Below are 16,199 nucleotides of genomic sequence, written 5' to 3'. Positions count from 1 at the left end.
TGTTTGAATTGTATTACATGTAAGATTCCAGTTCCGTCACACGAAAACGACAAATATAAAGTTTGATATTGAAAAATCAACAAAAGTAATGCCCCGGGTGAGGATCGAACTCACGACCTTCAGATTGCTCTACTTTCGCTTCATGATTATGAGACTGACGCGCTGCCTACTGCGCTACCGAGACAACTGAACAATATCTCTTGTTAATTGTTTAAATTGTATTACATGTAAGATTCCAGTACCATCACACGAAAACGACAAATATAAAGTTTGATATTGAAAAATCAACAAAAGTAGTGCCCCGGGTGAGGATCGAACTCACGACCTTCAGATTGCTCTACTTTCGCTTCATGATTATGAGACTGACGCGCTGCCTACTGCGCTACCGAGACAACTGAACAATATCTCTTGTTAATTGTTTAAATTGTATTACATGTAAGATTCCAGTTCCGTCACACGAAAACGACAAATATAAAGTTTGATATTGAAAAATCAACAAAAGTAGTGCCCCGGGTGAGGATCGAACTCACGACCTTCAGATTGCTCTACTTTCGCTTCATGATTATGAGACTGACGCGCTGCCTACTGCGCTACCGAGACAACTGAACAATAGCTCTTGTAAATTGTTTAAATTCTTTTACATGTAAGATTCCAGTTCCGTCACACGAAAACGACAAATATAAAGTTCGATATTGAAAAATCAACAAAAGTAATGCCCCGGGTGAGGATCGAACTCACGACCTTCAGATTGCTCTACGTTCGCTTCACGATTATGAGACTGACGCGCTGCCTACTGCGCTACCGAGACAACTAAGCAATATCTCTTGTTAATTGTTTAAATTCTTTTACATGTAAGATTCCAGTTCCGTCACACGAAAACGACAAATATAAAGTTTGATATTGAAAAATCAACAAAAGTAATGCCCCGGGTGAGGATCGAACTCACGACCTTCAGATTGCTCTACTTTCGCTTCATGATTATGAGACTGACGCGCTGCCTACTGCGCTACCGAGACAACTGAACAATATCTCTTGTTAATTGTTTAAATTGTATTACATGTAAGATTCCAGTTCCGTCACACGAAAACGACAAATATAAAGTTTGATATTGAAAAATCAACAAAAGTAATGCCCCGGGTGAGGATCGAACTCACGACCTTCAGATTGCTCTACTTTCGCTTCATGATTATGAGACTGACGCGCTGCCTACTGCGCTACCGAGACAACTGAACAATATCTCTTGTTAATTGTTTAAATTGTATTACATGTAAGATTCCAGTTCCGTCACACGAAAACGACAAATATAAAGTTTGATATTGAAAAATCAACAAAAGTAATGCCCCGGGTGAGGATCGAACTCACGACCTTCAGATTGCTCTACTTTCGCTTCATGATTATGAGACTGACGCGCTGCCTACTGCGCTACCGAGACAACTGAACAATATCTCTTGTTAAGTTTTTAAATTGTATTACATGTAAGATTCCAGTACCATCACACGAAAACGACAAATATGAAGTTTGATATTGAAAAGTCAACAAAAGTAATGCCCCGGGTGAGGATCGAACTCACGACCTTCAGATTGCTCTACTTTCGCTTCATGATTATGAGACTGACGCGCTGCCTACTGCGCTACCGAGACAACTGAACAATATCTATTGCGAATTGTTTAAATTGTATTACATGTAAGATTCCAGTTCCCACACACGAAAACGACAAATATAAAGTTTGATATTGAAAAATCAGCAAAAGTAATGCCCGGGTGAGGATCGAACTCACGACCTTCAGATTGCTCTACTTTCGCTTCATGATTATGAGACTGACGCGCTGCCTACTGCGCTACCGAGACAACTGAACAATATCTCTTGTTAATTGTTTAAATTGTATTACATGTAAGATTCCAGTTCCGTCACACGAAAACGACAAATATAAAGTTTGATATTGAAAAGTCAACAAAAGTAATGCCCCGGGTGAGGATCGAACTCACGACCTTCAGATTGCTCTACTTTCGCTTCATGATTATGAGACTGACGCGCTGCCTACTGCGCTACCGAGACAACTGCACAATATCTCTTGTTAATTGTTTAAATTGTATTACATGTAAGATTCCAGTTCCGTCACACGAAAACGACAAATATAAAGTTTGATATTGAAAAGTCAACAAAAGTAATGCCCCGGGTGAGGATCGAACTCACGACCTTCAGATTGCTCTACTTTCGCTTCATGATTATGAGACTGACGCGCTGCCTACTGCGCTACCGAGACAACTGAACAATATCTATTGCGAATTGTTTAAATTGTATTACATGTAAGATTCCAGTTCCGTCACACGAAAACGACAAATATAAAGTTTGATATTGAAAAATCAACAAAAGTAATGCCCCGGGTGAGGATCGAACTCACGACCTAAAGATTGCTCTACTTTCGCTTCATGATTATGAGACTGACGCGCTGCCTACTGCGCTACCGAGACAACCGAACAATATCTCTTGTTAATTGTTTGAATTGTATTACATGTAAGATTCCAGTTCCGTCACACGAAAACGACAAATATAAAGTTTGATATTGAAAAATCAACAAAAGTAATGCCCCGGGTGAGGATCGAACTCACGACCTAAAGATTGCTCTACTTTCGCTTCATGATTATGAGACTGACGCGCTGCCTACTGCGCTACCGAGACAACCGAACAATATCTCTTGTTAATTGTTTGAATTGTATTACATGTAAGATTCCAGTTCCGTCACACGAAAACGACAAATATAAAGTTTGATATTGAAAAATCAACAAAAGTAATGCCCCGGGTGAGGATCGAACTCACGACCTAAAGATTGCTCTACTTTCGCTTCATGATTATGAGACTGACGCGCTGCCTACTGCGCTACCGAGACAACCGAACAATATCTCTTGTTAATTGTTTGAATTGTATTACATGTAAGATTCCAGTTCCGTCACACGAAAACGACAAATATAAAGTTTGATATTGAAAAATCAACAAAAGTAATGCCCCGGGTGAGGATCGAACTCACGACCTTCAGATTGCTCTACTTTCGCTTCATGATTATGAGACTGACGCGCTGCCTACTGCGCTACCGAGACAACTGAACAATATCTCTTGTTAATTGTTTAAATTGTATTACATGTAAGATTCCAGTTCCGTCACACGAAAACGACAAATATAAAGTTTGATATTGAAAAATCAACAAAAGTAGTGCCCCGGGTGAGGATCGAACTCACGACCTTCAGATTGCTCTACTTTCGCTTCATGATTATGAGACTGACGCGCTGCCTACTGCGCTACCGAGACAACTGAACAATATCTCTTGTTAATTGTTTAAATTGTATTACATGTAAGATTCCAGTACCATCACACGAAAACGACAAATATAAAGTTTGATATTGAAAAATCAACAAAAGTAGTGCCCCGGGTGAGGATCGAACTCACGACCTTCAGATTGCTCTACTTTCGCTTCATGATTATGAGACTGACGCGCTGCCTACTGCGCTACCGAGACAACTGAACAATATCTCTTGTTAAGTTTTTAAATTGTATTACATGTAAGATTCCAGTACAATCACACGAAAACGACAAATATAAAGTTTGATATTGAAAAATCAACAAAAGTAATGCCCCGGGTGAGGATCGAACTCACGACCTTCAGATTGCTCTACTTTCGCTTCATGATTATGAGACTGACGCGCTGCCTACTGCGCTACCGAGACAACTGAACAATATCTATTGCGAATTGTTTAAATTGTATTACATGTAAGATTCCAGTTCCCACACACGAAAACGACAAATATAAAGTTTGATATTGAAAAATCAGCAAAAGTAATGCCCGGGTGAGGATCGAACTCACGACCTTCAGATTGCTCTACTTTCGCTTCATGATTATGAGACTGACGCGCTGCCTACTGCGCTACCGAGACAACTGAACAATATCTCTTGTTAATTGTTTAAATTGTATTACATGTAAGATTCCAGTTCCGTCACACGAAAACGACAAATATAAAGTTTGATATTGAAAAGTCAACAAAAGTAATGCCCCGGGTGAGGATCGAACTCACGACCTTCAGATTGCTCTACTTTCGCTTCATGATTATGAGACTGACGCGCTGCCTACTGCGCTACCGAGACAACTGAACAATATCTATTGCGAATTGTTTAAATTGTATTACATGTAAGATTCCAGTTCCCACACACGAAAACGACAAATATAAAGTTTGATATTGAAAAATCAGCAAAAGTAATGCCCGGGTGAGGATCGAACTCACGACCTAAAGATTGCTCTACTTTCGCTTCATGATTATGAGACTGACGCGCTGCCTACTGCGCTACCGAGACAACCGAACAATATCTCTTGTTAATTGTTTGAATTGTATTACATGTAAGATTCCAGTTCCGTCACACGAAAACGACAAATATAAAGTTTGATATTGAAAAATCAACATAAGTAATGCCCCGGGTGAGGATCGAACTCACGACCTTCAGATTGCTCTACTTTCGCTTCATGATTATGAGACTGACGCGCTGCCTACTGCGCTACCGAGACAACTGAACAATATCTCTTGTTAATTGTTTAAATTGTATTACATGTAAGATTCCAGTACCATCACACGAAAACGACAAATATAAAGTTTGATATTGAAAAATCAACAAAAGTAGTGCCCCGGGTGAGGATCGAACTCACGACCTTCAGATTGCTCTACTTTCGCTTCATGATTATGAGACTGACGCGCTGCCTACTGCGCTACCGAGACAACTGAACAATATCTCTTGTTAATTGTTTAAATTGTATTACATGTAAGATTCCAGTTCCGTCACACGAAAACGACAAATATAAAGTTTGATATTGAAAAATCAACAAAAGTAGTGCCCCGGGTGAGGATCGAACTCACGACCTTCAGATTGCTCTACTTTCGCTTCATGATTATGAGACTGACGCGCTGCCTACTGCGCTACCGAGACAACTGAACAATAGCTCTTGTAAATTGTTTAAATTCTTTTACATGTAAGATTCCAGTTCCGTCACACGAAAACGACAAATATAAAGTTCGATATTGAAAAATCAACAAAAGTAATGCCCCGGGTGAGGATCGAACTCACGACCTTCAGATTGCTCTACGTTCGCTTCACGATTATGAGACTGACGCGCTGCCTACTGCGCTACCGAGACAACTAAGCAATATCTCTTGTTAATTGTTTAAATTCTTTTACATGTAAGATTCCAGTTCCGTCACACGAAAACGACAAATATAAAGTTTGATATTGAAAAATCAACAAAAGTAATGCCCCGGGTGAGGATCGAACTCACGACCTTCAGATTGCTCTACTTTCGCTTCATGATTATGAGACTGACGCGCTGCCTACTGCGCTACCGAGACAACTAAGCAATATCTCTTGTTAATTGTTTAAATTCTTTTACATGTAAGATTCCAGTTCCGTCACACGAAAACGACAAATATAAAGTTTGATATTGAAAAATCAACAAAAGTAATGCCCCGGGTGAGGATCGAACTCACGACCTTCAGATTGCTCTACTTTCGCTTCATGATTATGAGACTGACGCGCTGCCTACTGCGCTACCGAGACAACTGAACAATACCTATTGTTAATTGTTTAAATTGTATTACATGTAAGATTCCAGTTCCGTCACACGAAAACGACAAATATAAAGTTTGATATTGAAAAATCAACAAAAGTAATGCCCCGGGTGAGGATCGAACTCACGACCTTCAGATTGCTCTACTTTCGCTTCATGATTATGAGACTGACGCGCTGCCTACTGCGCTACCGAGACAACTGAACAATATCTATTGTTAATTGTTTAAATTGTATTACATGTAAGATTCCAGTTCCGTCACACGAAAACGACAAATATAAAGTTTGATATTGAAAAATCAACAAAAGTAATGCCCCGGGTGAGGATCGAACTCACGACCTTCAGATTGCTCTACTTTCGCTTCATGATTATGAGACTGACGCGCTGCCTACTGCGCTACCGAGACAACTGAACAATATCTCTTGTTAAGTTTTTAAATTGTATTACATGTAAGATTCCAGTTCCGTCACACGAAAACGACAAATATAAAGTTTGATATTGAAAAATCAACAAAAGTAATGCCCCGGGTGAGGATCGAACTCACGACCTTCAGATTGCTCTACTTTCGCTTCATGATTATGAGACTGACGCGCTGCCTACTGCGCTACCGAGACAACTGAACAATATCTCTTGTTAAGTTTTTAAATTGTATTACATGTAAGATTCCAGTACCATCACACGAAAACGACAAATATAAAGTTTGATATTGAAAAATCAACAAAAGTAATGCCCCGGGTGAGACTGACGCGCTGCCTACTGCGCTACCGAGACAACTGAACAATATCTCTTGTTAATTGTTTAAATTGTATTACATGTAAGATTCCAGTTCCGTCACACGAAAACGACAAATATAAAGTTTGATATTGAAAAATCAACAAAAGTAATGCCCCGGGTGAGGATCGAACTCACGACCTTCAGATTGCTCTACTTTCGCTTCATGATTATGAGACTGACGCGCTGCCTACTGCGCTACCGAGACAACTGAACAATATCTATTGCGAATTGTTTAAATTCTTTTACATGTAAGATTCCAGTTCCGTCACACGAAAACGACAAATATAAAGTTTGATATTGAAAAATCAACAAAAGTAATGCCCCGGGTGAGGATCGAACTCACGACCTTCAGATTGCTCTACTTTCGCTTCATGATTATGAGACTGACGCGCTGCCTACTGCGCTACCGAGACAACTGAACAATATCTATTGCGAATTGTTTAAATTGTATTACATGTAAGATTCCAGTTCCCACACACGAAAACGACAAATATAAAGTTTGATATTGAAAAATCAGCAAAAGTAATGCCCGGGTGAGGATCGAACTCACGACCTAAAGATTGCTCTACTTTCGCTTCATGATTATGAGACTGACGCGCTGCCTACTGCGCTACCGAGACAACCGAACAATATCTCTTGTTAATTGTTTGAATTGTATTACATGTAAGATTCCAGTTCCGTCACACGAAAACGACAAATATAAAGTTTGATATTGAAAAATCAACATAAGTAATGCCCCGGGTGAGGATCGAACTCACGACCTTCAGATTGCTCTACTTTCGCTTCATGATTATGAGACTGACGCGCTGCCTACTGCGCTACCGAGACAACTGAACAATATCTCTTGTTAATTGTTTAAATTGTATTACATGTAAGATTCCAGTACCATCACACGAAAACGACAAATATAAAGTTTGATATTGAAAAATCAACAAAAGTAGTGCTCCGGGTGAGGATCGAACTCACGACCTTCAGATTGCTCTACCTTCGCTTCATGATTATGAGACTGACGCGCTGCCTACTGCGCTACCGAGACAACTGAACAATATCTCTTGTTAATTGTTTAAATTGTATTACATGTAAGATTCCAGTTCCGTCACACGAAAACGACAAATATAAAGTTTGATATTGAAAAATCAACAAAAGTAGTGCCCCGGGTGAGGATCGAACTCACGACCTTCAGATTGCTCTACTTTCGCTTCATGATTATGAGACTGACGCGCTGCCTACTGCGCTACCGAGACAACTGAACAATAGCTCTTGTAAATTGTTTAAATTCTTTTACATGTAAGATTCCAGTTCCGTCACACGAAAACGACAAATATAAAGTTCGATATTGAAAAATCAACAAAAGTAATGCCCCGGGTGAGGATCGAACTCACGACCTTCAGATTGCTCTACGTTCGCTTCACGATTATGAGACTGACGCGCTGCCTACTGCGCTACCGAGACAACTAAGCAATATCTCTTGTTAATTGTTTAAATTCTTTTACATGTAAGATTCCAGTTCCGTCACACGAAAACGACAAATATAAAGTTTGATATTGAAAAATCAACAAAAGTAATGCCCCGGGTGAGGATCGAACTCACGACCTTCAGATTGCTCTACTTTCGCTTCATGATTATGAGACTGACGCGCTGCCTACTGCGCTACCGAGACAACTAAGCAATATCTCTTGTTAATTGTTTAAATTCTTTTACATGTAAGATTCCAGTTCCGTCACACGAAAACGACAAATATAAAGTTTGATATTGAAAAATCAACAAAAGTAATGCCCCGGGTGAGGATCGAACTCACGACCTTCAGATTGCTCTACTTTCGCTTCATGATTATGAGACTGACGCGCTGCCTACTGCGCTACCGAGACAACTGAACAATATCTCTTGTTAATTGTTTAAATTGTATTACATGTAAGATTCCAGTTCCGTCACACGAAAACGACAAATATAAAGTTTGATATTGAAAAATCAACAAAAGTAATGCCCCGGGTGAGGATCGAACTCACGACCTTCAGATTGCTCTACTTTCGCTTCATGATTATGAGACTGACGCGCTGCCTACTGCGCTACCGAGACAACTGAACAATATCTATTGTTAATTGTTTAAATTGTATTACATGTAAGATTCCAGTTCCGTCACACGAAAACGACAAATATAAAGTTTGATATTGAAAAATCAACAAAAGTAATGCCCCGGGTGAGGATCGAACTCACGACCTTCAGATTGCTCTACTTTCGCTTCATGATTATGAGACTGACGCGCTGCCTACTGCGCTACCGAGACAACTGAACAATATCTCTTGTTAATTGTTTAAATTGTATTACATGTAAGATTCCAGTTCCGTCACACGAAAACGACAAATATAAAGTTTGATATTGAAAAATCAACAAAAGTAATGCCCCGGGTGAGGATCGAACTCACGACCTTCAGATTGCTCTACTTTCGCTTCATGATTATGAGACTGACGCGCTGCCTACTGCGCTACCGAGACAACTGAACAATATCTCTTGTTAATTGTTTAAATTGTATTACATGTAAGATTCCAGTTCCGTCACACGAAAACGACAAATATAAAGTTTGATATTGAAAAATCAACAAAAGTAATGCCCCGGGTGAGGATCGAACTCACGACCTTCAGATTGCTCTACTTTCGCTTCATGATTATGAGACTGACGCGCTGCCTACTGCGCTACCGAGACAACTGAACAATATCTCTTGTAAATTGTTTAAATTCTTTTACATGTAAGATTCCAGTTCCGTCACACGAAAACGACAAATTTAAAGTTTGATATTGAAAAATCAACAAAAGTAATGCCCCGGGTGAGGATCGAACTCACGACCTTCAGATTGCTCTACTTTCGCTTCATGATTATGAGACTGACGCGCTGCCTACTGCGCTACCGAGACAACTGAACAATATCTCTTGTTAATTGTTTAAATTGTATTACATGTAAGATTCCAGTTCCGTCACACGAAAACGACAAATATAAAGTTTGATATTGAAAAATCAACAAAAGTAATGCCCCGGGTGAGGATCGAACTCACGACCTTCAGATTGCTCTACTTTCGCTTCATGATTATGAGACTGACGCGCTGCCTACTGCGCTACCGAGACAACTGAACAATATCTCTTGTTAATTGTTTAAATTGTATTACATGTAAGATTCCAGTTCCGTCACACGAAAACGACAAATATAAAGTTTGATATTGAAAAATCAACAATAGTAATGCCCCGGGTGAGCATCGAACTCACGACCTTCAGATTGCTCTACTTTCGCTTCATGATTATGAGACTGACGCGCTGCCTACTGCGCTACCGAGACAACTGAACAATACCTATTGTTAATTGTTTAAATTGTATTACATGTAAGATTCCAGTTCCGTCACACGAAAACGACAAATATAAAGTTTGATATTGAAAAATCAACAAAAGTAATGCCCCGGGTGAGGATCGAACTCACGACCTTCAGATTGCTCTACTTTCGCTTCATGATTATGAGACTGACGCGCTGCCTACTGCGCTACCGAGACAACTGAACAATATCTATTGTTAATTGTTTAAATTGTATTACATGTAAGATTCCAGTTCCGTCACACGAAAACGACAAATATAAAGTTTGATATTGAAAAATCAACAAAAGTAATGCCCCGGGTGAGGATCGAACTCACGACCTTCAGATTGCTCTACTTTCGCTTCATGATTATGAGACTGACGCGCTGCCTACTGCGCTACCGAGACAACTGAACAATACCTATTGTTAATTGTTTAAATTGTATTACATGTAAGATTCCAGTTCCGTCACACGAAAACGACAAATATAAAGTTTGATATTGAAAAATCAACAAAAGTAATGCCCCGGGTGAGGATCGAACTCACGACCTTCAGATTGCTCTACTTTCGCTTCATGATTATGAGACTGACGCGCTGCCTACTGCGCTACCGAGACAACTGAACAATATCTATTGTTAATTGTTTAAATTGTATTACATGTAAGATTCCAGTTCCGTCACACGAAAACGACAAATATAAAGTTTGATATTGAAAAATCAACAAAAGTAATGCCCCGGGTGAGGATCGAACTCACGACCTTCAGATTGCTCTACTTTCGCTTCATGATTATGAGACTGACGCGCTGCCTACTGCGCTACCGAGACAACTGAACAATATCTCTTGTTAAGTTTTTAAATTGTATTACATGTAAGATTCCAGTTCCGTCACACGAAAACGACAAATATAAAGTTTGATATTGAAAAATCAACAAAAGTAATGCCCCGGGTGAGGATCGAACTCACGACCTTCAGATTGCTCTACTTTCGCTTCATGATTATGAGACTGACGCGCTGCCTACTGCGCTACCGAGACAACTGAACAATATCTCTTGTTAAGTTTTTAAATTGTATTACATGTAAGATTCCAGTACCATCACACGAAAACGACAAATATAAAGTTTGATATTGAAAAATCAACAAAAGTAATGCCCCGGGTGAGACTGACGCGCTGCCTACTGCGCTACCGAGACAACTGAACAATATCTCTTGTTAATTGTTTAAATTGTATTACATGTAAGATTCCAGTTCCGTCACACGAAAACGACAAATATAAAGTTTGATATTGAAAAATCAACAAAAGTAATGCCCCGGGTGAGGATCGAACTCACGACCTTCAGATTGCTCTACTTTCGCTTCATGATTATGAGACTGACGCGCTGCCTACTGCGCTACCGAGACAACTGAACAATATCTATTGCGAATTGTTTAAATTCTTTTACATGTAAGATTCCAGTTCCGTCACACGAAAACGACAAATATAAAGTTTGATATTGAAAAATCAACAAAAGTAATGCCCCGGGTGAGGATCGAACTCACGACCTTCAGATTGCTCTACTTTCGCTTCATGATTATGAGACTGACGCGCTGCCTACTGCGCTACCGAGACAACTGAACAATATCTATTGCGAATTGTTTAAATTCTTTTACATGTAAGATTCCAGTTCCGTCACACGAAAACGACAAATATAAAGTTTGATATTGAAAAATCAACAAAAGTAATGCTCCGGGTGAGGATCGAACTCACGACCTTCAGATTGCTCTACTTTCGCTTCATGATTATGAGACTGACGCGCTGCCTACTGCGCTACCGAGACAACTGAACAATATCTCTTGTTAATTGTTTAAATTGTATTACATGTAAGATTCCAGTTCCGTCACACGAAAACGACAAATATAAAGTTTGATATTGAAAAATCAACAAAAGTAATGCCCCGGGTGAGGATCGAACTCACGACCTTCAGATTGCTCTACTTTCGCTTCATGATTATGAGACTGACGCGCTGCCTACTGCGCTACCGAGACAACTGAACAATATCTATTGCGAATTGTTTAAATTCTTTTACATGTAAGATTCCAGTTCCGTCACACGAAAACGACAAATATAAAGTTTGATATTGAAAAATCAACAAAAGTAATGCCCCGGGTGAGGATCGAACTCACGACCTTCAGATTGCTCTACTTTCGCTTCATGATTATGAGACTGACGCGCTGCCTACTGCGCTACCGAGACAACTGAACAATATCTCTTGTTAATTGTTTAAATTCTTTTACATGTAAGATTCCAGTTCCGTCACACGAAAACGACAAATATAAAGTTTGATATTGAAAAATCAACAAAAGTAATGCCCCGGGTGAGGATCGAACTCACGACCTTCAGATTGCTCTACTTTCGCTTCATGATTATGAGACTGACGCGCTGCCTACTGCGCTACCGAGACAACTGAACAATATCTCTTGTTAATTGTTTAAATTCTTTTACATGTAAGATTCCAGTTCCGTCACACGAAAACGACAAATATAAAGTTTGATATTGAAAAATCAACAAAAGTAATGCCCCGGGTGAGGATCGAACTCACGACCTTCAGATTGCTCTACTTTCGCTTCATGATTATGAGACTGACGCGCTGCCTACTGCGCTACCGAGACAACTGAACAATATCTCTTGTTAAGTTTTTAAATTGTATTACATGTAAGATTCCAGTTCCGTCACACGAAAACGACAAATATAAAGTTTGATATTGAAAAATCAACAAAAGTAATGCCCCGGGTGAGGATCGAACTCACGACCTTCAGATTGCTCTACTTTCGCTTCATGATTATGAGACTGACGCGCTGCCTACTGCGCTACCGAGACAACTGAACAATATCTATTGCGAATTGTTTAAATTCTTTTACATGTAAGATTCCAGTTCCGTCACACGAAAACGACAAATATAAAGTTTGATATTGAAAAATCAACAAAAGTAATGCCCCGGGTGAGGATCGAACTCACGACCTTCAGATTGCTCTACTTTCGCTTCATGATTATGAGACTGACGCGCTGCCTACTGCGCTACCGAGACAACTGAACAATATCTCTTGTTAATTGTTTAAATTGTATTACATGTAAGATTCCAGTTCCGTCACACGAAAACGACAAATATAAAGTTTGATATTGAAAAATCAACAAAAGTAATGCCCCGGGTGAGGATCGAACTCACGACCTTCAGATTGCTCTACTTTCGCTTCATGATTATGAGACTGACGCGCTGCCTACTGCGCTACCGAGACAACTGAACAATATCTCTTGTTAATTGTTTAAATTGTATTACATGTAAGATTCCAGTTCCGTCACACGAAAACGACAAATATAAAGTTTGATATTGAAAAATCAACAAAAGTAATGCCCCGGGTGAGGATCGAACTCACGACCTTCAGATTGCTCTACTTTCGCTTCATGATTATGAGACTGACGCGCTGCCTACTGCGCTACCGAGACAACTGAACAATATCTATTGCGAATTGTTTAAATTCTTTTACATGTAAGATTCCAGTTCCGTCACACGAAAACGACAAATATAAAGTTTGATATTGAAAAATCAACAAAAGTAATGCCCCGGGTGAGGATCGAACTCACGACCTTCAGATTGCTCTACTTTCGCTTCATGATTATGAGACTGACGCGCTGCCTACTGCGCTACCGAGACAACTGAACAATATCTATTGCGAATTGTTTAAATTGTATTACATGTAAGATTCCAGTTCCGTCACACGAAAACGACAAATATAAAGTTTGATATTGAAAAATCAACAAAAGTAATGCCCCGGGTGAGGATCGAACTCACGACCTTCAGATTGCTCTACTTTCGCTTCATGATTATGAGACTGACGCGCTGCCTACTGCGCTACCGAGACAACTGAACAATATCTCTTGTTAATTGTTTAAATTGTATTACATGTAAGATTCCAGTTCCGTCACACGAAAACGACAAATATAAAGTTTGATATTGAAAAATCAACAAAAGTAATGCCCCGGGTGAGGATCGAACTCACGACCTTCAGATTGCTCTACTTTCGCTTCATGATTATGAGACTGACGCGCTGCCTACTGCGCTACCGAGACAACTGAACAATATCTATTGCGAATTGTTTAAATTCTTTTACATGTAAGATTCCAGTTCCGTCACACGAAAACGACAAATATAAAGTTTGATATTGAAAAATCAACAAAAGTAATGCCCCGGGTGAGGATCGAACTCACGACCTTCAGATTGCTCTACTTTCGCTTCATGATTATGAGACTGACGCGCTGCCTACTGCGCTACCGAGACAACTGAACAATATCTATTGCGAATTGTTTAAATTGTATTACATGTAAGATTCCAGTTCCGTCACACGAAAACGACAAATATAAAGTTTGATATTGAAAAATCAACAAAAGTAATGCCCCGGGTGAGGATCGAACTCACGACCTTCAGATTGCTCTACTTTCGCTTCATGATTATGAGACTGACGCGCTGCCTACTGCGCTACCGAGACAACTGAACAATATCTCTTGTTAATTGTTTAAATTGTATTACATGTAAGATTCCAGTTCCGTCACACGAAAACGACAAATATAAAGTTTGATATTGAAAAATCAACAAAAGTAATGCCCCGGGTGAGGATCGAACTCACGACCTTCAGATTGCTCTACTTTCGCTTCATGATTATGAGACTGACGCGCTGCCTACTGCGCTACCGAGACAACTGAACAATATCTATTGCGAATTGTTTAAATTCTTTTACATGTAAGATTCCAGTTCCGTCACACGAAAACGACAAATATAAAGTTTGATATTGAAAAATCAACAAAAGTAATGCCCCGGGTGAGGATCGAACTCACGACCTTCAGATTGCTCTACTTTCGCTTCATGATTATGAGACTGACGCGCTGCCTACTGCGCTACCGAGACAACTGAACAATATCTATTGCGAATTGTTTAAATTGTATTACATGTAAGATTCCAGTTCCGTCACACGAAAACGACAAATATAAAGTTTGATATTGAAAAATCAACAAAAGTAATGCCCCGGGTGAGGATCGAACTCACGACCTTCAGATTGCTCTACTTTCGCTTCATGATTATGAGACTGACGCGCTGCCTACTGCGCTACCGAGACAACTGAACAATATCTCTTGTTAATTGTTTAAATTGTATTACATGTAAGATTCCAGTTCCGTCACACGAAAACGACAAATATAAAGTTTGATATTGAAAAATCAACAAAAGTAATGCCCCGGGTGAGGATCGAACTCACGACCTTCAGATTGCTCTACTTTCGCTTCATGATTATGAGACTGACGCGCTGCCTACTGCGCTACCGAGACAACTGAACAATATCTCTTGTTAATTGTTTAAATTGTATTACATGTAAGATTCCAGTTCCGTCACACGAAAACGACAAATATAAAGTTTGATATTGAAAAATCAACAAAAGTAATGCCCCGGGTGAGGATCGAACTCACGACCTTCAGATTGCTCTACTTTCGCTTCATGATTATGAGACTGACGCGCTGCCTACTGCGCTACCGAGACAACTGAACAATATCTATTGCGAATTGTTTAAATTCTTTTACATGTAAGATTCCAGTTCCGTCACACGAAAACGACAAATATAAAGTTTGATATTGAAAAATCAACAAAAGTAATGCCCCGGGTGAGGATCGAACTCACGACCTTCAGATTGCTCTACTTTCGCTTCATGATTATGAGACTGACGCGCTGCCTACTGCGCTACCGAGACAACTGAACAATATCTATTGCGAATTGTTTAAATTCTTTTACATGTAAGATTCCAGTTCCGTCACACGAAAACGACAAATATAAAGTTTGATATTGAAAAATCAACAAAAGTAATGCCCCGGGTGAGGATCGAACTCACGACCTTCAGATTGCTCTACTTTCGCTTCATGATTATGAGACTGACGCGCTGCCTACTGCGCTACCGAGACAACTGAACAATATCTATTGCGAATTGTTTAAATTCTTTTACATGTAAGATTCCAGTTCCGTCACACGAAAACGACAAATATAAAGTTTGATATTGAAAAATCAACAAAAGTAATGCCCCGGGTGAGGATCGAACTCACGACCTTCAGATTGCTCTACTTTCGCTTCATGATTATGAGACTGACGCGCTGCCTACTGCGCTACCGAGACAACTGAACAATATCTATTGCGAATTGTTTAAATTCTTTTACATGTAAGATTCCAGTTCCGTCACACGAAAACGACAAATATAAAGTTTGATATTGAAAAATCAACAAAAGTAATGCCCCGGGTGAGGATCGAACTCACGACCTTCAGATTGCTCTACTTTCGCTTCATGATTATGAGACTGACGCGCTGCCTACTGCGCTACCGAGACAACTGAACAATATCTATTGCGAATTGTTTAAATTCTTTTACATGTAAGATTCCAGTTCCGTCACACGAAAACGACAAATATAAAGTTTGATATTGAAAAATCAAC

The 16,199-nt window shown here is 39.6% G+C and overlaps 66 non-coding genes across 66 annotated transcripts; all 66 read right to left on the bottom strand.

Annotated features, from left to right (window-relative positions):
- Nucleotides 1-89: 89 nt before the first annotated feature.
- On the bottom strand, nucleotides 90-184 carry Trnam-cau (transfer RNA methionine (anticodon CAU)). The gene is made up of 2 exons: nucleotides 148-184; nucleotides 90-125 (listed from the first exon to the last, which is right to left on the bottom strand). It is a non-coding gene; the product is annotated as a tRNA-Met (tRNA).
- A 113-nt stretch (nucleotides 185-297) lies between these two features.
- On the bottom strand, nucleotides 298-392 carry Trnam-cau (transfer RNA methionine (anticodon CAU)). The gene is made up of 2 exons: nucleotides 356-392; nucleotides 298-333 (listed from the first exon to the last, which is right to left on the bottom strand). It is a non-coding gene; the product is annotated as a tRNA-Met (tRNA).
- Nucleotides 393-505: 113 nt separating this feature from the next.
- On the bottom strand, nucleotides 506-600 carry Trnam-cau (transfer RNA methionine (anticodon CAU)). The gene is made up of 2 exons: nucleotides 564-600; nucleotides 506-541 (listed from the first exon to the last, which is right to left on the bottom strand). It is a non-coding gene; the product is annotated as a tRNA-Met (tRNA).
- Nucleotides 601-713: 113 nt separating this feature from the next.
- On the bottom strand, nucleotides 714-808 carry Trnam-cau (transfer RNA methionine (anticodon CAU)). The gene is made up of 2 exons: nucleotides 772-808; nucleotides 714-749 (listed from the first exon to the last, which is right to left on the bottom strand). It is a non-coding gene; the product is annotated as a tRNA-Met (tRNA).
- A 113-nt stretch (nucleotides 809-921) lies between these two features.
- Nucleotides 922-1,016, bottom strand: Trnam-cau (transfer RNA methionine (anticodon CAU)). The gene is made up of 2 exons: nucleotides 980-1,016; nucleotides 922-957 (listed from the first exon to the last, which is right to left on the bottom strand). It is a non-coding gene; the product is annotated as a tRNA-Met (tRNA).
- Nucleotides 1,017-1,129: 113 nt separating this feature from the next.
- Trnam-cau (transfer RNA methionine (anticodon CAU)) lies at nucleotides 1,130-1,224 on the bottom strand. The gene is made up of 2 exons: nucleotides 1,188-1,224; nucleotides 1,130-1,165 (listed from the first exon to the last, which is right to left on the bottom strand). It is a non-coding gene; the product is annotated as a tRNA-Met (tRNA).
- A 113-nt stretch (nucleotides 1,225-1,337) lies between these two features.
- On the bottom strand, nucleotides 1,338-1,432 carry Trnam-cau (transfer RNA methionine (anticodon CAU)). Its single transcript has 2 exons — nucleotides 1,396-1,432; nucleotides 1,338-1,373 (listed from the first exon to the last, which is right to left on the bottom strand). It is a non-coding gene; the product is annotated as a tRNA-Met (tRNA).
- A 113-nt stretch (nucleotides 1,433-1,545) lies between these two features.
- Trnam-cau (transfer RNA methionine (anticodon CAU)) lies at nucleotides 1,546-1,640 on the bottom strand. Its single transcript has 2 exons — nucleotides 1,604-1,640; nucleotides 1,546-1,581 (listed from the first exon to the last, which is right to left on the bottom strand). It is a non-coding gene; the product is annotated as a tRNA-Met (tRNA).
- A 320-nt stretch (nucleotides 1,641-1,960) lies between these two features.
- Nucleotides 1,961-2,055, bottom strand: Trnam-cau (transfer RNA methionine (anticodon CAU)). Its single transcript has 2 exons — nucleotides 2,019-2,055; nucleotides 1,961-1,996 (listed from the first exon to the last, which is right to left on the bottom strand). It is a non-coding gene; the product is annotated as a tRNA-Met (tRNA).
- A 113-nt stretch (nucleotides 2,056-2,168) lies between these two features.
- Trnam-cau (transfer RNA methionine (anticodon CAU)) lies at nucleotides 2,169-2,263 on the bottom strand. Its single transcript has 2 exons — nucleotides 2,227-2,263; nucleotides 2,169-2,204 (listed from the first exon to the last, which is right to left on the bottom strand). It is a non-coding gene; the product is annotated as a tRNA-Met (tRNA).
- Nucleotides 2,264-3,000: 737 nt separating this feature from the next.
- Nucleotides 3,001-3,095, bottom strand: Trnam-cau (transfer RNA methionine (anticodon CAU)). The gene is made up of 2 exons: nucleotides 3,059-3,095; nucleotides 3,001-3,036 (listed from the first exon to the last, which is right to left on the bottom strand). It is a non-coding gene; the product is annotated as a tRNA-Met (tRNA).
- Nucleotides 3,096-3,208: 113 nt separating this feature from the next.
- On the bottom strand, nucleotides 3,209-3,303 carry Trnam-cau (transfer RNA methionine (anticodon CAU)). The gene is made up of 2 exons: nucleotides 3,267-3,303; nucleotides 3,209-3,244 (listed from the first exon to the last, which is right to left on the bottom strand). It is a non-coding gene; the product is annotated as a tRNA-Met (tRNA).
- Nucleotides 3,304-3,416: 113 nt separating this feature from the next.
- Trnam-cau (transfer RNA methionine (anticodon CAU)) lies at nucleotides 3,417-3,511 on the bottom strand. Its single transcript has 2 exons — nucleotides 3,475-3,511; nucleotides 3,417-3,452 (listed from the first exon to the last, which is right to left on the bottom strand). It is a non-coding gene; the product is annotated as a tRNA-Met (tRNA).
- Nucleotides 3,512-3,624: 113 nt separating this feature from the next.
- Nucleotides 3,625-3,719, bottom strand: Trnam-cau (transfer RNA methionine (anticodon CAU)). The gene is made up of 2 exons: nucleotides 3,683-3,719; nucleotides 3,625-3,660 (listed from the first exon to the last, which is right to left on the bottom strand). It is a non-coding gene; the product is annotated as a tRNA-Met (tRNA).
- A 320-nt stretch (nucleotides 3,720-4,039) lies between these two features.
- Nucleotides 4,040-4,134, bottom strand: Trnam-cau (transfer RNA methionine (anticodon CAU)). Its single transcript has 2 exons — nucleotides 4,098-4,134; nucleotides 4,040-4,075 (listed from the first exon to the last, which is right to left on the bottom strand). It is a non-coding gene; the product is annotated as a tRNA-Met (tRNA).
- A 320-nt stretch (nucleotides 4,135-4,454) lies between these two features.
- Nucleotides 4,455-4,549, bottom strand: Trnam-cau (transfer RNA methionine (anticodon CAU)). Its single transcript has 2 exons — nucleotides 4,513-4,549; nucleotides 4,455-4,490 (listed from the first exon to the last, which is right to left on the bottom strand). It is a non-coding gene; the product is annotated as a tRNA-Met (tRNA).
- Nucleotides 4,550-4,662: 113 nt separating this feature from the next.
- Trnam-cau (transfer RNA methionine (anticodon CAU)) lies at nucleotides 4,663-4,757 on the bottom strand. The gene is made up of 2 exons: nucleotides 4,721-4,757; nucleotides 4,663-4,698 (listed from the first exon to the last, which is right to left on the bottom strand). It is a non-coding gene; the product is annotated as a tRNA-Met (tRNA).
- A 113-nt stretch (nucleotides 4,758-4,870) lies between these two features.
- Nucleotides 4,871-4,965, bottom strand: Trnam-cau (transfer RNA methionine (anticodon CAU)). The gene is made up of 2 exons: nucleotides 4,929-4,965; nucleotides 4,871-4,906 (listed from the first exon to the last, which is right to left on the bottom strand). It is a non-coding gene; the product is annotated as a tRNA-Met (tRNA).
- Nucleotides 4,966-5,078: 113 nt separating this feature from the next.
- Nucleotides 5,079-5,173, bottom strand: Trnam-cau (transfer RNA methionine (anticodon CAU)). The gene is made up of 2 exons: nucleotides 5,137-5,173; nucleotides 5,079-5,114 (listed from the first exon to the last, which is right to left on the bottom strand). It is a non-coding gene; the product is annotated as a tRNA-Met (tRNA).
- Nucleotides 5,174-5,286: 113 nt separating this feature from the next.
- Nucleotides 5,287-5,381, bottom strand: Trnam-cau (transfer RNA methionine (anticodon CAU)). The gene is made up of 2 exons: nucleotides 5,345-5,381; nucleotides 5,287-5,322 (listed from the first exon to the last, which is right to left on the bottom strand). It is a non-coding gene; the product is annotated as a tRNA-Met (tRNA).
- A 113-nt stretch (nucleotides 5,382-5,494) lies between these two features.
- Nucleotides 5,495-5,589, bottom strand: Trnam-cau (transfer RNA methionine (anticodon CAU)). Its single transcript has 2 exons — nucleotides 5,553-5,589; nucleotides 5,495-5,530 (listed from the first exon to the last, which is right to left on the bottom strand). It is a non-coding gene; the product is annotated as a tRNA-Met (tRNA).
- A 113-nt stretch (nucleotides 5,590-5,702) lies between these two features.
- Trnam-cau (transfer RNA methionine (anticodon CAU)) lies at nucleotides 5,703-5,797 on the bottom strand. Its single transcript has 2 exons — nucleotides 5,761-5,797; nucleotides 5,703-5,738 (listed from the first exon to the last, which is right to left on the bottom strand). It is a non-coding gene; the product is annotated as a tRNA-Met (tRNA).
- Nucleotides 5,798-5,910: 113 nt separating this feature from the next.
- On the bottom strand, nucleotides 5,911-6,005 carry Trnam-cau (transfer RNA methionine (anticodon CAU)). The gene is made up of 2 exons: nucleotides 5,969-6,005; nucleotides 5,911-5,946 (listed from the first exon to the last, which is right to left on the bottom strand). It is a non-coding gene; the product is annotated as a tRNA-Met (tRNA).
- A 113-nt stretch (nucleotides 6,006-6,118) lies between these two features.
- Trnam-cau (transfer RNA methionine (anticodon CAU)) lies at nucleotides 6,119-6,213 on the bottom strand. Its single transcript has 2 exons — nucleotides 6,177-6,213; nucleotides 6,119-6,154 (listed from the first exon to the last, which is right to left on the bottom strand). It is a non-coding gene; the product is annotated as a tRNA-Met (tRNA).
- Nucleotides 6,214-6,483: 270 nt separating this feature from the next.
- Trnam-cau (transfer RNA methionine (anticodon CAU)) lies at nucleotides 6,484-6,578 on the bottom strand. Its single transcript has 2 exons — nucleotides 6,542-6,578; nucleotides 6,484-6,519 (listed from the first exon to the last, which is right to left on the bottom strand). It is a non-coding gene; the product is annotated as a tRNA-Met (tRNA).
- A 113-nt stretch (nucleotides 6,579-6,691) lies between these two features.
- Nucleotides 6,692-6,786, bottom strand: Trnam-cau (transfer RNA methionine (anticodon CAU)). Its single transcript has 2 exons — nucleotides 6,750-6,786; nucleotides 6,692-6,727 (listed from the first exon to the last, which is right to left on the bottom strand). It is a non-coding gene; the product is annotated as a tRNA-Met (tRNA).
- Nucleotides 6,787-7,106: 320 nt separating this feature from the next.
- On the bottom strand, nucleotides 7,107-7,201 carry Trnam-cau (transfer RNA methionine (anticodon CAU)). Its single transcript has 2 exons — nucleotides 7,165-7,201; nucleotides 7,107-7,142 (listed from the first exon to the last, which is right to left on the bottom strand). It is a non-coding gene; the product is annotated as a tRNA-Met (tRNA).
- Nucleotides 7,202-7,522: 321 nt separating this feature from the next.
- Trnam-cau (transfer RNA methionine (anticodon CAU)) lies at nucleotides 7,523-7,617 on the bottom strand. The gene is made up of 2 exons: nucleotides 7,581-7,617; nucleotides 7,523-7,558 (listed from the first exon to the last, which is right to left on the bottom strand). It is a non-coding gene; the product is annotated as a tRNA-Met (tRNA).
- Nucleotides 7,618-7,730: 113 nt separating this feature from the next.
- Trnam-cau (transfer RNA methionine (anticodon CAU)) lies at nucleotides 7,731-7,825 on the bottom strand. The gene is made up of 2 exons: nucleotides 7,789-7,825; nucleotides 7,731-7,766 (listed from the first exon to the last, which is right to left on the bottom strand). It is a non-coding gene; the product is annotated as a tRNA-Met (tRNA).
- Nucleotides 7,826-7,938: 113 nt separating this feature from the next.
- On the bottom strand, nucleotides 7,939-8,033 carry Trnam-cau (transfer RNA methionine (anticodon CAU)). Its single transcript has 2 exons — nucleotides 7,997-8,033; nucleotides 7,939-7,974 (listed from the first exon to the last, which is right to left on the bottom strand). It is a non-coding gene; the product is annotated as a tRNA-Met (tRNA).
- Nucleotides 8,034-8,146: 113 nt separating this feature from the next.
- Trnam-cau (transfer RNA methionine (anticodon CAU)) lies at nucleotides 8,147-8,241 on the bottom strand. Its single transcript has 2 exons — nucleotides 8,205-8,241; nucleotides 8,147-8,182 (listed from the first exon to the last, which is right to left on the bottom strand). It is a non-coding gene; the product is annotated as a tRNA-Met (tRNA).
- Nucleotides 8,242-8,354: 113 nt separating this feature from the next.
- Trnam-cau (transfer RNA methionine (anticodon CAU)) lies at nucleotides 8,355-8,449 on the bottom strand. Its single transcript has 2 exons — nucleotides 8,413-8,449; nucleotides 8,355-8,390 (listed from the first exon to the last, which is right to left on the bottom strand). It is a non-coding gene; the product is annotated as a tRNA-Met (tRNA).
- A 113-nt stretch (nucleotides 8,450-8,562) lies between these two features.
- Nucleotides 8,563-8,657, bottom strand: Trnam-cau (transfer RNA methionine (anticodon CAU)). The gene is made up of 2 exons: nucleotides 8,621-8,657; nucleotides 8,563-8,598 (listed from the first exon to the last, which is right to left on the bottom strand). It is a non-coding gene; the product is annotated as a tRNA-Met (tRNA).
- Nucleotides 8,658-8,770: 113 nt separating this feature from the next.
- On the bottom strand, nucleotides 8,771-8,865 carry Trnam-cau (transfer RNA methionine (anticodon CAU)). The gene is made up of 2 exons: nucleotides 8,829-8,865; nucleotides 8,771-8,806 (listed from the first exon to the last, which is right to left on the bottom strand). It is a non-coding gene; the product is annotated as a tRNA-Met (tRNA).
- Nucleotides 8,866-8,978: 113 nt separating this feature from the next.
- On the bottom strand, nucleotides 8,979-9,073 carry Trnam-cau (transfer RNA methionine (anticodon CAU)). The gene is made up of 2 exons: nucleotides 9,037-9,073; nucleotides 8,979-9,014 (listed from the first exon to the last, which is right to left on the bottom strand). It is a non-coding gene; the product is annotated as a tRNA-Met (tRNA).
- Nucleotides 9,074-9,186: 113 nt separating this feature from the next.
- Trnam-cau (transfer RNA methionine (anticodon CAU)) lies at nucleotides 9,187-9,281 on the bottom strand. Its single transcript has 2 exons — nucleotides 9,245-9,281; nucleotides 9,187-9,222 (listed from the first exon to the last, which is right to left on the bottom strand). It is a non-coding gene; the product is annotated as a tRNA-Met (tRNA).
- A 113-nt stretch (nucleotides 9,282-9,394) lies between these two features.
- Trnam-cau (transfer RNA methionine (anticodon CAU)) lies at nucleotides 9,395-9,489 on the bottom strand. Its single transcript has 2 exons — nucleotides 9,453-9,489; nucleotides 9,395-9,430 (listed from the first exon to the last, which is right to left on the bottom strand). It is a non-coding gene; the product is annotated as a tRNA-Met (tRNA).
- A 321-nt stretch (nucleotides 9,490-9,810) lies between these two features.
- On the bottom strand, nucleotides 9,811-9,905 carry Trnam-cau (transfer RNA methionine (anticodon CAU)). Its single transcript has 2 exons — nucleotides 9,869-9,905; nucleotides 9,811-9,846 (listed from the first exon to the last, which is right to left on the bottom strand). It is a non-coding gene; the product is annotated as a tRNA-Met (tRNA).
- A 113-nt stretch (nucleotides 9,906-10,018) lies between these two features.
- On the bottom strand, nucleotides 10,019-10,113 carry Trnam-cau (transfer RNA methionine (anticodon CAU)). Its single transcript has 2 exons — nucleotides 10,077-10,113; nucleotides 10,019-10,054 (listed from the first exon to the last, which is right to left on the bottom strand). It is a non-coding gene; the product is annotated as a tRNA-Met (tRNA).
- A 113-nt stretch (nucleotides 10,114-10,226) lies between these two features.
- On the bottom strand, nucleotides 10,227-10,321 carry Trnam-cau (transfer RNA methionine (anticodon CAU)). The gene is made up of 2 exons: nucleotides 10,285-10,321; nucleotides 10,227-10,262 (listed from the first exon to the last, which is right to left on the bottom strand). It is a non-coding gene; the product is annotated as a tRNA-Met (tRNA).
- A 113-nt stretch (nucleotides 10,322-10,434) lies between these two features.
- Nucleotides 10,435-10,529, bottom strand: Trnam-cau (transfer RNA methionine (anticodon CAU)). Its single transcript has 2 exons — nucleotides 10,493-10,529; nucleotides 10,435-10,470 (listed from the first exon to the last, which is right to left on the bottom strand). It is a non-coding gene; the product is annotated as a tRNA-Met (tRNA).
- A 113-nt stretch (nucleotides 10,530-10,642) lies between these two features.
- On the bottom strand, nucleotides 10,643-10,737 carry Trnam-cau (transfer RNA methionine (anticodon CAU)). The gene is made up of 2 exons: nucleotides 10,701-10,737; nucleotides 10,643-10,678 (listed from the first exon to the last, which is right to left on the bottom strand). It is a non-coding gene; the product is annotated as a tRNA-Met (tRNA).
- Nucleotides 10,738-11,007: 270 nt separating this feature from the next.
- On the bottom strand, nucleotides 11,008-11,102 carry Trnam-cau (transfer RNA methionine (anticodon CAU)). The gene is made up of 2 exons: nucleotides 11,066-11,102; nucleotides 11,008-11,043 (listed from the first exon to the last, which is right to left on the bottom strand). It is a non-coding gene; the product is annotated as a tRNA-Met (tRNA).
- Nucleotides 11,103-11,215: 113 nt separating this feature from the next.
- On the bottom strand, nucleotides 11,216-11,310 carry Trnam-cau (transfer RNA methionine (anticodon CAU)). The gene is made up of 2 exons: nucleotides 11,274-11,310; nucleotides 11,216-11,251 (listed from the first exon to the last, which is right to left on the bottom strand). It is a non-coding gene; the product is annotated as a tRNA-Met (tRNA).
- Nucleotides 11,311-11,631: 321 nt separating this feature from the next.
- Nucleotides 11,632-11,726, bottom strand: Trnam-cau (transfer RNA methionine (anticodon CAU)). Its single transcript has 2 exons — nucleotides 11,690-11,726; nucleotides 11,632-11,667 (listed from the first exon to the last, which is right to left on the bottom strand). It is a non-coding gene; the product is annotated as a tRNA-Met (tRNA).
- Nucleotides 11,727-11,839: 113 nt separating this feature from the next.
- On the bottom strand, nucleotides 11,840-11,934 carry Trnam-cau (transfer RNA methionine (anticodon CAU)). The gene is made up of 2 exons: nucleotides 11,898-11,934; nucleotides 11,840-11,875 (listed from the first exon to the last, which is right to left on the bottom strand). It is a non-coding gene; the product is annotated as a tRNA-Met (tRNA).
- Nucleotides 11,935-12,047: 113 nt separating this feature from the next.
- Nucleotides 12,048-12,142, bottom strand: Trnam-cau (transfer RNA methionine (anticodon CAU)). The gene is made up of 2 exons: nucleotides 12,106-12,142; nucleotides 12,048-12,083 (listed from the first exon to the last, which is right to left on the bottom strand). It is a non-coding gene; the product is annotated as a tRNA-Met (tRNA).
- A 113-nt stretch (nucleotides 12,143-12,255) lies between these two features.
- Nucleotides 12,256-12,350, bottom strand: Trnam-cau (transfer RNA methionine (anticodon CAU)). The gene is made up of 2 exons: nucleotides 12,314-12,350; nucleotides 12,256-12,291 (listed from the first exon to the last, which is right to left on the bottom strand). It is a non-coding gene; the product is annotated as a tRNA-Met (tRNA).
- Nucleotides 12,351-12,463: 113 nt separating this feature from the next.
- Nucleotides 12,464-12,558, bottom strand: Trnam-cau (transfer RNA methionine (anticodon CAU)). The gene is made up of 2 exons: nucleotides 12,522-12,558; nucleotides 12,464-12,499 (listed from the first exon to the last, which is right to left on the bottom strand). It is a non-coding gene; the product is annotated as a tRNA-Met (tRNA).
- A 113-nt stretch (nucleotides 12,559-12,671) lies between these two features.
- Trnam-cau (transfer RNA methionine (anticodon CAU)) lies at nucleotides 12,672-12,766 on the bottom strand. The gene is made up of 2 exons: nucleotides 12,730-12,766; nucleotides 12,672-12,707 (listed from the first exon to the last, which is right to left on the bottom strand). It is a non-coding gene; the product is annotated as a tRNA-Met (tRNA).
- Nucleotides 12,767-12,879: 113 nt separating this feature from the next.
- On the bottom strand, nucleotides 12,880-12,974 carry Trnam-cau (transfer RNA methionine (anticodon CAU)). The gene is made up of 2 exons: nucleotides 12,938-12,974; nucleotides 12,880-12,915 (listed from the first exon to the last, which is right to left on the bottom strand). It is a non-coding gene; the product is annotated as a tRNA-Met (tRNA).
- A 113-nt stretch (nucleotides 12,975-13,087) lies between these two features.
- On the bottom strand, nucleotides 13,088-13,182 carry Trnam-cau (transfer RNA methionine (anticodon CAU)). Its single transcript has 2 exons — nucleotides 13,146-13,182; nucleotides 13,088-13,123 (listed from the first exon to the last, which is right to left on the bottom strand). It is a non-coding gene; the product is annotated as a tRNA-Met (tRNA).
- Nucleotides 13,183-13,295: 113 nt separating this feature from the next.
- Nucleotides 13,296-13,390, bottom strand: Trnam-cau (transfer RNA methionine (anticodon CAU)). Its single transcript has 2 exons — nucleotides 13,354-13,390; nucleotides 13,296-13,331 (listed from the first exon to the last, which is right to left on the bottom strand). It is a non-coding gene; the product is annotated as a tRNA-Met (tRNA).
- Nucleotides 13,391-13,503: 113 nt separating this feature from the next.
- On the bottom strand, nucleotides 13,504-13,598 carry Trnam-cau (transfer RNA methionine (anticodon CAU)). Its single transcript has 2 exons — nucleotides 13,562-13,598; nucleotides 13,504-13,539 (listed from the first exon to the last, which is right to left on the bottom strand). It is a non-coding gene; the product is annotated as a tRNA-Met (tRNA).
- Nucleotides 13,599-13,711: 113 nt separating this feature from the next.
- Nucleotides 13,712-13,806, bottom strand: Trnam-cau (transfer RNA methionine (anticodon CAU)). The gene is made up of 2 exons: nucleotides 13,770-13,806; nucleotides 13,712-13,747 (listed from the first exon to the last, which is right to left on the bottom strand). It is a non-coding gene; the product is annotated as a tRNA-Met (tRNA).
- A 113-nt stretch (nucleotides 13,807-13,919) lies between these two features.
- Trnam-cau (transfer RNA methionine (anticodon CAU)) lies at nucleotides 13,920-14,014 on the bottom strand. The gene is made up of 2 exons: nucleotides 13,978-14,014; nucleotides 13,920-13,955 (listed from the first exon to the last, which is right to left on the bottom strand). It is a non-coding gene; the product is annotated as a tRNA-Met (tRNA).
- Nucleotides 14,015-14,127: 113 nt separating this feature from the next.
- Nucleotides 14,128-14,222, bottom strand: Trnam-cau (transfer RNA methionine (anticodon CAU)). The gene is made up of 2 exons: nucleotides 14,186-14,222; nucleotides 14,128-14,163 (listed from the first exon to the last, which is right to left on the bottom strand). It is a non-coding gene; the product is annotated as a tRNA-Met (tRNA).
- A 113-nt stretch (nucleotides 14,223-14,335) lies between these two features.
- On the bottom strand, nucleotides 14,336-14,430 carry Trnam-cau (transfer RNA methionine (anticodon CAU)). Its single transcript has 2 exons — nucleotides 14,394-14,430; nucleotides 14,336-14,371 (listed from the first exon to the last, which is right to left on the bottom strand). It is a non-coding gene; the product is annotated as a tRNA-Met (tRNA).
- Nucleotides 14,431-14,543: 113 nt separating this feature from the next.
- Nucleotides 14,544-14,638, bottom strand: Trnam-cau (transfer RNA methionine (anticodon CAU)). Its single transcript has 2 exons — nucleotides 14,602-14,638; nucleotides 14,544-14,579 (listed from the first exon to the last, which is right to left on the bottom strand). It is a non-coding gene; the product is annotated as a tRNA-Met (tRNA).
- A 113-nt stretch (nucleotides 14,639-14,751) lies between these two features.
- Nucleotides 14,752-14,846, bottom strand: Trnam-cau (transfer RNA methionine (anticodon CAU)). The gene is made up of 2 exons: nucleotides 14,810-14,846; nucleotides 14,752-14,787 (listed from the first exon to the last, which is right to left on the bottom strand). It is a non-coding gene; the product is annotated as a tRNA-Met (tRNA).
- A 113-nt stretch (nucleotides 14,847-14,959) lies between these two features.
- Nucleotides 14,960-15,054, bottom strand: Trnam-cau (transfer RNA methionine (anticodon CAU)). Its single transcript has 2 exons — nucleotides 15,018-15,054; nucleotides 14,960-14,995 (listed from the first exon to the last, which is right to left on the bottom strand). It is a non-coding gene; the product is annotated as a tRNA-Met (tRNA).
- Nucleotides 15,055-15,167: 113 nt separating this feature from the next.
- Nucleotides 15,168-15,262, bottom strand: Trnam-cau (transfer RNA methionine (anticodon CAU)). The gene is made up of 2 exons: nucleotides 15,226-15,262; nucleotides 15,168-15,203 (listed from the first exon to the last, which is right to left on the bottom strand). It is a non-coding gene; the product is annotated as a tRNA-Met (tRNA).
- A 113-nt stretch (nucleotides 15,263-15,375) lies between these two features.
- Trnam-cau (transfer RNA methionine (anticodon CAU)) lies at nucleotides 15,376-15,470 on the bottom strand. Its single transcript has 2 exons — nucleotides 15,434-15,470; nucleotides 15,376-15,411 (listed from the first exon to the last, which is right to left on the bottom strand). It is a non-coding gene; the product is annotated as a tRNA-Met (tRNA).
- A 113-nt stretch (nucleotides 15,471-15,583) lies between these two features.
- Trnam-cau (transfer RNA methionine (anticodon CAU)) lies at nucleotides 15,584-15,678 on the bottom strand. The gene is made up of 2 exons: nucleotides 15,642-15,678; nucleotides 15,584-15,619 (listed from the first exon to the last, which is right to left on the bottom strand). It is a non-coding gene; the product is annotated as a tRNA-Met (tRNA).
- Nucleotides 15,679-15,791: 113 nt separating this feature from the next.
- Trnam-cau (transfer RNA methionine (anticodon CAU)) lies at nucleotides 15,792-15,886 on the bottom strand. Its single transcript has 2 exons — nucleotides 15,850-15,886; nucleotides 15,792-15,827 (listed from the first exon to the last, which is right to left on the bottom strand). It is a non-coding gene; the product is annotated as a tRNA-Met (tRNA).
- Nucleotides 15,887-15,999: 113 nt separating this feature from the next.
- Trnam-cau (transfer RNA methionine (anticodon CAU)) lies at nucleotides 16,000-16,094 on the bottom strand. The gene is made up of 2 exons: nucleotides 16,058-16,094; nucleotides 16,000-16,035 (listed from the first exon to the last, which is right to left on the bottom strand). It is a non-coding gene; the product is annotated as a tRNA-Met (tRNA).
- Between the last annotated feature and the right edge of the window lie 105 nt (nucleotides 16,095-16,199).

The sequence above is a fragment of the Euprymna scolopes genome, chromosome 32 (assembly GCF_053919585.1).
Source record: "Euprymna scolopes isolate OS-2025 chromosome 32, ASM5391958v1, whole genome shotgun sequence".
Taxonomy (NCBI): Eukaryota; Metazoa; Mollusca; class Cephalopoda; order Sepiida; family Sepiolidae; genus Euprymna; species Euprymna scolopes.
The sequence above is the reverse complement of the archived record's forward strand: the minus strand, read 5'-3'. Positions and strand labels throughout refer to the sequence as shown.